Source organism: Sceloporus occidentalis, unplaced genomic scaffold, assembly GCF_023333645.1.
Source record: "Sceloporus occidentalis isolate IW3139 unplaced genomic scaffold, rSceOcc1.0.p SCAF_2, whole genome shotgun sequence".
Lineage (NCBI taxonomy): Eukaryota > Metazoa > Chordata > Lepidosauria > Squamata > Phrynosomatidae > Sceloporus > Sceloporus occidentalis.
Genome location: NW_028316982.1, coordinates 118609238 through 118617247, shown reverse-complemented (window position 1 = coordinate 118617247; position 8010 = coordinate 118609238). Strand labels below are relative to the sequence as shown.

The following is an 8010-nucleotide window of genomic DNA, read 5'->3' as shown; positions in this document are numbered from 1 at the left end:
CAGCACTAACATGTTTACCATTTACCCACTCAGCCATGTCAATTGGGAAATGTTTCCACTGTACCAAATATTCTAATTGGCCCCGGTTTAATCTAGAGTCCAATATTTTTATGATTTCAAAGTGCTCCTCTCCATTAATCAACAAAGGCAGGGGCGCTGTCTTGGGGTGGCGCATGTGTTATGGTCCACAAAAGTAATACAGCCCACGAGGGTCTACACGCTTCTCCCAGCCTGGCGGAAGAGGTCGCTCCCAGGTGGTGGTCGTGGTGTTGTGGTCCACGTAATATACACTCCTGTTAGGTAGTTCTCGCTGCTTCCACCCCGGGGGAAACATCTCCAGATCATGTGCAGCTGGTTGGGAAGACTGGTTCCCGGGGCCAGGGGCTGATTCCTCTGCCCCAGCAGAGTCCTGAGTTGCACCCTCAACACAGCCACAGAGGCCACACCTGGCTCTTCTTCAGCATCACACTCAGAGCTGGCAGACTCCCCATTCACTGTGCCATTCAGGGCGCTGGTCTGGACCTTGCCTGCCGGCTGGTGCCAAACTCAGGAGCTTGGACTTTGTTCCCCATCGACCAAAATATTCCTGGCTTCTCTGGCAGCTCCATGTCTTTGTCTTCTGGGGATCTGGTGCCTGTTTTTGAAGTAGTTGAACCTCCGCTGGAGTCTCTCCCAGCCACTTGTGACCCTTCCATCAGGATGCTGCCATTTGGCAGGCTTCCCACATCAACACTGGGGTTCTCTAGGAAAATTGATATTTGTTCTCCATTTGCAGGTTCAAGGTCAGCTGCTTGTTCTCCACTTTCCCTTTTCTCTGCTTCAGCGGGTTGGAGAGGCTGACGAATGCCATGCTCAGCAGCTCATTCCAGAGAGTGTGGCAGCTTCACAATTTGACATCCAGATGGGACTGAGGCGTGACATTCAGCACAAGGCTCTAGTTCCAGAGCAGCTCAGAGCTCCCCGCTTTCTTTGCTGTCTTCTTGGTCTCGCTGGGGAGCCCATCGGCCATCACCTCCACAAAGGAGTTGATCCGCGACTGGCAGCCACCATGCTTTGCCAATATAACTTTCACACTAAGTGGAGATTTCTCTACAGAGAGCTCTGCAGAAGCCATTTCATCATCGGGGCCCTTCTTCTTCTTCCCACTTCCGCCTCCTTTATGTCTTTGAGGAGATGGAGGACTTTGGGCAGGAGTGAAGAGCACCCAGAATCCCTCTGGGGAAAAACAAACCACTGTGGGCTCCTGGGAGGGGAGCAAAAATAGTCCTCCCACCAGGATGATGGCTGGAGACTTGTGGAGATGACTTGTGGAGATCCAAAGCTCAGGCGCTGAGACATCCTGCAGCTGGGGCGGCCGGAGGCGGCAGAAGGTTCTCTCTCCCCCCTGCTAAGTCTAGGGCAGCACCTGGCTCTTCCTGCCCTCTCAGTCTGTCAAACCACTCAACACCAAAGAGGCAGCTGCAACATGTGCCCACCTTGCAGGGCAGATGTGAGCCCCATCTCCAAGTGTTCCCAGACCCCCTTTCCCCCTTGCCAGGCCCTCAAACCTTCTGCTGTGTCTGGATGTAGTGGGCCGTGGTTGCAAGCTGCCTTCCCAGACACCCGCTTCCTTACCCCCAGGTCATTATTTCAACCATAAAGCATAAACGAATGAGCACTTTGGGGAGTCTCTTCTCATAGCCCCCTCTGGTTGGGGAAGGAGGGGTTGGTTTTAAAGTGGGAACTTCTTTCCTGTGCCTTTGGATTCTGCAAACTGTGAAAGTTGGATATATGTAGTATTATACTTGATCTTAACTGGTTCTGACAAGTTATTAGAAGAAAAATATGAGAAAAAGTTAACAGAAGAACTGGATGGTTTTAAAGAAAAGTTTAAAAACCAGTATAAAGTTATTAATACACTTGAAGAACAAATAGCTAATCTAGAATCCAAAAACCAGAAGTTACAAGGTCTGTTAGAAGAAGAAGAAAAAAAACAGAAGAAATTATTATTCTAAAAATGAATTTAGATACTAAAGAAAAGACAATTTCGGAGTTAGAATATATCATTTCTGATATGAAACATTCCTCAAAAAGTGCTAATGAAACCCTACATAAATATGAAAAAGATAGTATCAGACTACAGGATTTGCTAGATGAAACAAATGAGAGGTTTATTCAACAGAAGAGAGAGAAAGAGGCTTTAATAGGAGAAAATAAAAAGTTACAACTATATGATTTAAAACAAGAAAATCAGATTCTGCATCAAAAAGTCAATAAAGATCAGAGTGAACTTGATAACATAAAGTTAAAAACTGAAGATCTATACACAGAGATTGCTAGACTGGAAAATAGGCTAAACTCTACAGACAGAAAAGTTCAAACTCTTTTGGAAAATTGCCATAAAGCCAATACACAAACAAAAGGATGGAAAACCTTGTTTTACCACGTAAAAGCGAAATACAATACTCTCCGACGTGAGCTTTTCAATATAAAGTCTAAAAATCACAGACAAAAAGAAAAAGTAGAGATTATACAACAAGAAAAAGCCTTACAAGAACAAGTAAAAATAATAAATAGAGAGAACAAAATAAGAGCCATGGACACTGAAAATAATAGGTCTAATGAGGCTGATGAAGAATTGGCTGTGATCATTAGAGCTAAAAAGAGAAAAGAATTTAGCCCCCCTTCAAAAAAAGTCCTAAAAGTTTAAAACCGTTGGTAAAATCAGATGAGGAAAAAGACTCAAGGTTAAAGGAAAAGCATCCTTACAGATTCATAAGGACACAACATCATACTGTCAACAAGTTTTTAATAATAATGATAAAATTCATTTGTAATCCACCTCTTATAGAAATAGAGGACAAACTTCATAGATCCCAGCTAGATGAACTTTCTATACTTTCAGATCTGACATATATCTGGAAGCTATATATTAAATGGGACAGTGTTAAAAAACATGTAGTTTGGCAAATGGGTGATAAAACCCAAGAAAATGGTTTAGTTCACAGAGACTGGAAGAATCTTAAAGTCAAAGTTGAAAGAATAGATGTATATATACAGAACATCTTCACGTCTATAAACTTCACTGTCAAACATACTGGTGGTGACCAGATGACAGACAAGCATTGGTGGGACCCCAAAAGCCATCCCCCAACTGGAAAAAGAGATTCAATAGAGAAAAAAAGACCAAAGATCGTGATGAACTATCTAGAGAACGTGATGTTTTCAATAAGGGACGCTTTACAGTCTACAGAAGAGGATGTAAAGATTGCTCAATGCACTCAAAAAATGTGGTCCAGTGAAACAGGAAGAAACAAAGACTTTTTACCAGATGAGGTGTTAGGTCCACAGCCAGTAAAAAGAAACACGTTGTCGGTTACAAGAACTGATCCAGAAAAAACTCCTGAGTAAAACAATGATATAAATGAGTTGATAGACTGGAAAACCAATGTATTGTTGTTTGCCATTAATATAATGAAAAACGGAATAGTTTCAAAGCCGTACTGGGAACGGGGAAAAGTGGTTGGAGCCAATGTTCCATCCATCTTCAATCTAGTAAGAGACAGGTTAGAAGACTGAATATATGGTTGGAGGAATTTTTTTTTAAATGGAACATGCAAAGGATCTAAAGTTGGAAGAAAAGGTTATTTAAGTGTTATTTAAGTATTAAAACCCAACAAGTGGGGTAAGGTTATAATATGCTAAACTTATAAGAAAATTATGGTCTCCAGGACCAGATGAACTGCATCCAAGGGTATTAAAAGAACTGGCAAATGTAATATCGGAGCCATTGGCAATAATCTTTGAAAACACCTGGAGAACAGGAGAAATCCCAATGTTGTCCCCATCTTCAAAAAGGGGAAAAAAGAGGATCCCAACATTTATCGTCCAGTTAGTCTGACATCAATACCAGGAAAGATTCTATAGCAGATCATTAAACAGAGTCTGTGAACATCTAGAAAGCAATGCCATAATCACAAAAAGTCAACATGGGTTTCAGAGAAACAAGGCATGCCAGACAAATCTAATCTCTTTCTTTGATAAAATTACCAGCTTGGTAGATGAAGGGAATGCTGTTGATATAGTATATCTTGATTTCAGTAAGGCCTTTGACAAGGTTTCCCACAACATTCTTGCAAACAAGCTTGTAAAATGTGGGCTAGACAAAGTAACTGTTACATGGATTTGTAATTGGTTGACTGGCCGAACCCAAAGGGTGCTCAAAAATGGCACCTTTTCATCCTGGAGAGAAGTGACCAGTGGAGTCCCACAGGGCTCTGTCCTGGGCCCAGTACTGTTCAACATCTTTATCAATGACTTGGAGGAAAAAATTGGGGGAATACTTATCAAATTTGCAGATGACACCAAATTAGGAGGAATAGCCAATACTCCAGAGGACAAGATCAAAATTCAAAATGACCTGAATAGACTTGAAAGCTGGGCCAAAGCTAACAAAATGAAATTCAACATGGAGAAATGTAAGGTACTGCACTTAGGGCAGAAAAATAAAATGCACAGATATAGGATGGGGGACACCTGGCTGAATGAAACTACACGTAAAAGGGATCTTGGAGTCCAAGTAGACCACAAGTTGAACATGAGTGAACAGTGCGATGAGGCAGCCAAAAAGGCCAATGCAATTTTAGGCTGCATCAATAAAAGTATAGTGTCTAGATCAAGGGAAGTAATAGTGCCACTGTATTCGGCTTTGGTCAGGCCCCACCTAGAATATTGTGTCCAGTTCTGGGCGCCACAATTCAAAAAGGACATTGAGAAACTGGAGCGTATCCAAAGGAGGGCGACTAAAATGGTGAAGGGTCTGGAAACCATGCCCTATGAGGAACAACTTAGGGAGCTGGGGATGTTTAGCCTGGAAAAAAGAAGGTTAAGAAGTGATATGATAGCCTTGTTTAAATATTTGAAGGGGTGTCACACTGAGGAGGGAACAAGCTTGTTTTCTGCTGCTCCAGAGAACAGGACCAGGAACAATGAATCCAAGCTGCAGGAAAAGAGATTCCACCTTAACATTAGGAGGAACTTCCTGACAGTAAGGGCTGTTTGACAGTGACACAAACTCCCTCGGAGTGTGGGAGTCTCCTTCCCTGGAGGTCTTTAAACAGAGACTGGATGACCATCTGTTGGGGATGCTTTGATTTGGATTTCCTGCATGGCAGGGGGTTGGACTGGATGGCCCTTGTGGTCTCTTCCAACTCTACAATTCTATGATTCTATGATTCTATGAACTGAAGCAAATGGGCCCAAACAGGAACAGAACAGAGGGTGGATGGAGCTACCACCAATAATCTGCCTGGTAAATTCAAGAAAGTTCCAAATATGCAAGTGCAGGAATAGCCAGTTATTAGAATCTCAAAGACCATGAAAAAGAGCTCCTCTATCCCTGTTCATTTTAATAGCACCCACAGTTTCTGCAACAAACACACACAAATTATGCCAATAAAACATTTAGAAGGGATTATCAGCTGTGAATGCTGCATGAAAGAGGAAGACAGCCACTTTTCCACCACAAGGAAAACAGATTGGCATCTTGACTGACATGGGGTTTGCAAATGATCATAGTTACAGAAAATGCAAGAAAGACGACAAGAGAGGAAAGTTTACCGTACATACTTGACTATAAGTTGACCTCATGTATAAGTGGAGGGCAGGTTTGGGGGCCAAAATTATGGACTTTTATATGATCCATGGATAAGTCGAGGGTAAAACTTAGGGGCATATAACAAGGATGGAGCAAGGAAAACAATGCCTAATAATTTAAAAGATTCCAGCAGGCATAACTGTTTGTGCTCACATGAAAGCCTGAATGGATAAGACAGTAGAGGAAGATCAATGCTTCCAGGACAGATTTCACTCTTGCCTTTCACCAGGGGATAGTTCATTTTTAATAAGAGTTAAAGTGCAGTATTTACACTGACCCATGGATAAGTTGACTCAAAGGTGTTGTGTTTATTTTAAAGGACAAATCTTTAGTGAATATTAGAAAAACTCTGTGTGGTGTTGCTGGGCTCCAAAACCTGAAAAAGAAAAGGTTTACAGGCCACAAGATAACTCAACAAGCACACAAAAATGGGACTGTTCTAGGTGTCAAGGAAGAGTTTGCACAATTCCATTTAATTGCTAGTATTTATTATTTATATTTGTAGGCAATCTCTAAAAATAAAATTCTTTCAAAGCAGACTTAAAAACATCAAAACCTCTGCAATAAAAATCATATCACACAGGATTATGCTATATTTTTAGATCCATGGAGCTAAAAATTGGCATTAGATCCCAAGAAAACTGTTTGGGCTGGACCTAAGATAGCAGAATTTTGAGTACAGCAAATTCTCTCAATCCAAGTCTGTGGTCGAGATGTCTACACATCAACAACTTTTATTGTCAATAATGGAAAACATATATTTTCCATTATATATAGATAAAGCCAATTCATTACAATGTACATAATTTTTACATTAGGAAGGAAAACTTCTGAAACAATGGCATACTCTCACTGATGTCTAAACTATGTAAGAGACTGAAAACAGCCTTCAACATATTTTTTTAAAATCCTTCAAACACAAATCACCTCCCAAACAAATCTGTTCCAGATTTCTAAAGAAACAGAAAATTTTATAAACTTGATTCTACTTCCTTGTCAGTTGTGTTTGTGTTTTTCCCTCAGATGAACTCTTTTAAATATATATATATTTATTACGGCACACAGCCAGCACAACGATCAAATACAATCCAATAATGACCACTTATACAGTCATAGAAACTCTAACATAATTAGACATAATTAGACTTCCAGAGTTCACTGAATAGCCTCTTCGAAGGGTAATAGCAGCTGCAAGAAATTTAGCAACTCTACTAGTTACATCTTCATTAGGGTCTGCTAAAAAATATTTAATATAAAATTGATTCTCCCTTCCAGGTAAATTCTTGACAATAGGAGTTATATAAAATGCATGGGTCTCTATATAGTTTTATCGAACCATTTCCTGTATTGCTATGTACTTTATATGTATTAGCCTACTAGCCCCACCACCTTTCCTTTCTCCTTTTATGTCATGTCTTTTTAGATTGTAAGCCTGAGGGCAGGGAACCGTCTAATTAAAATGATTGTATGTACAGCGCTGTGTAAATTTACAGCGCTTTATAAATAAAGGTTAATAATAATAATAATAATAATAATAATAATAATAGAGGTGGCAACTAAGAAGAACGTGACTAATTGACTCAATCTCCTCAAGGCCACATGGACAAAACCGACAACAGTAAAGTACCTTATTTTACCTTCCCTCCAGAACTGCTGATGGCAGAATATTTAATCTTCCCAACATAAAGGCCCTTCTTTGCTTAGGGATGGTCAAATATTCAAAATATCTAGCACATTTCGCAGTTTCCCCAGATTCCCCAATAACAAAATGTAGTGGTGATTGACTTCTATGACTTTGCAAGTCAATATCTTTAATTCTCTGCACGATAGTAATTTTTGCCTTGATGTAAGCTAGTGAAGATATAAATGACAATGATAGCCCAATAGAGGACAGCTTCATGGCTAAAGATTTCTTCCAGGTAGAAGTAAAAAGGTCTGTTAAGATTAGTGGTGCCAAGTGCCGACCAGTATACAGAGCAATTTTAACCAAAAATTGAATTTGCAGATCCACATACGTGCCTCAACTGATAATAAACCAGCTTCCAACCGAAGGGAAGCGTTTGGCACACAATTTGGTATGCCAAGTATAGACCTTAGGAATTTGGTCTGTACAGTCTCAAAAGGGACAAAATTATTGAAAGAACAGATCTCTGAGCCATATAAAAGTTGGGATAGGATTCTAGCACCAAAAACCTCAAGGGCAGCAGGAACATATTGACCACCCTTATTGAAATAGAAAGAACAAAGCGCCTAGAGACTTCTCTGGACATTCATTATTGCAGTCTTTTGGTGAAGATTTGCAGATCCCTTTTCGTCGAAGACTATGCCCAAATATTTATAAAATGTCACCTTTTCAATATGGTTGTTATTTATTG

The 8010-nt window shown here is 40.3% G+C and overlaps 1 pseudogene; it reads right to left on the bottom strand.

Annotated features, from left to right (window-relative positions):
* Positions 1-546: 546 nt before the first annotated feature.
* On the bottom strand, positions 547-2631 carry LOC149318928 (NEDD4-like E3 ubiquitin-protein ligase WWP2 pseudogene; annotated as a pseudogene).
* Positions 2632-8010: the final 5379 nt, after the last annotated feature.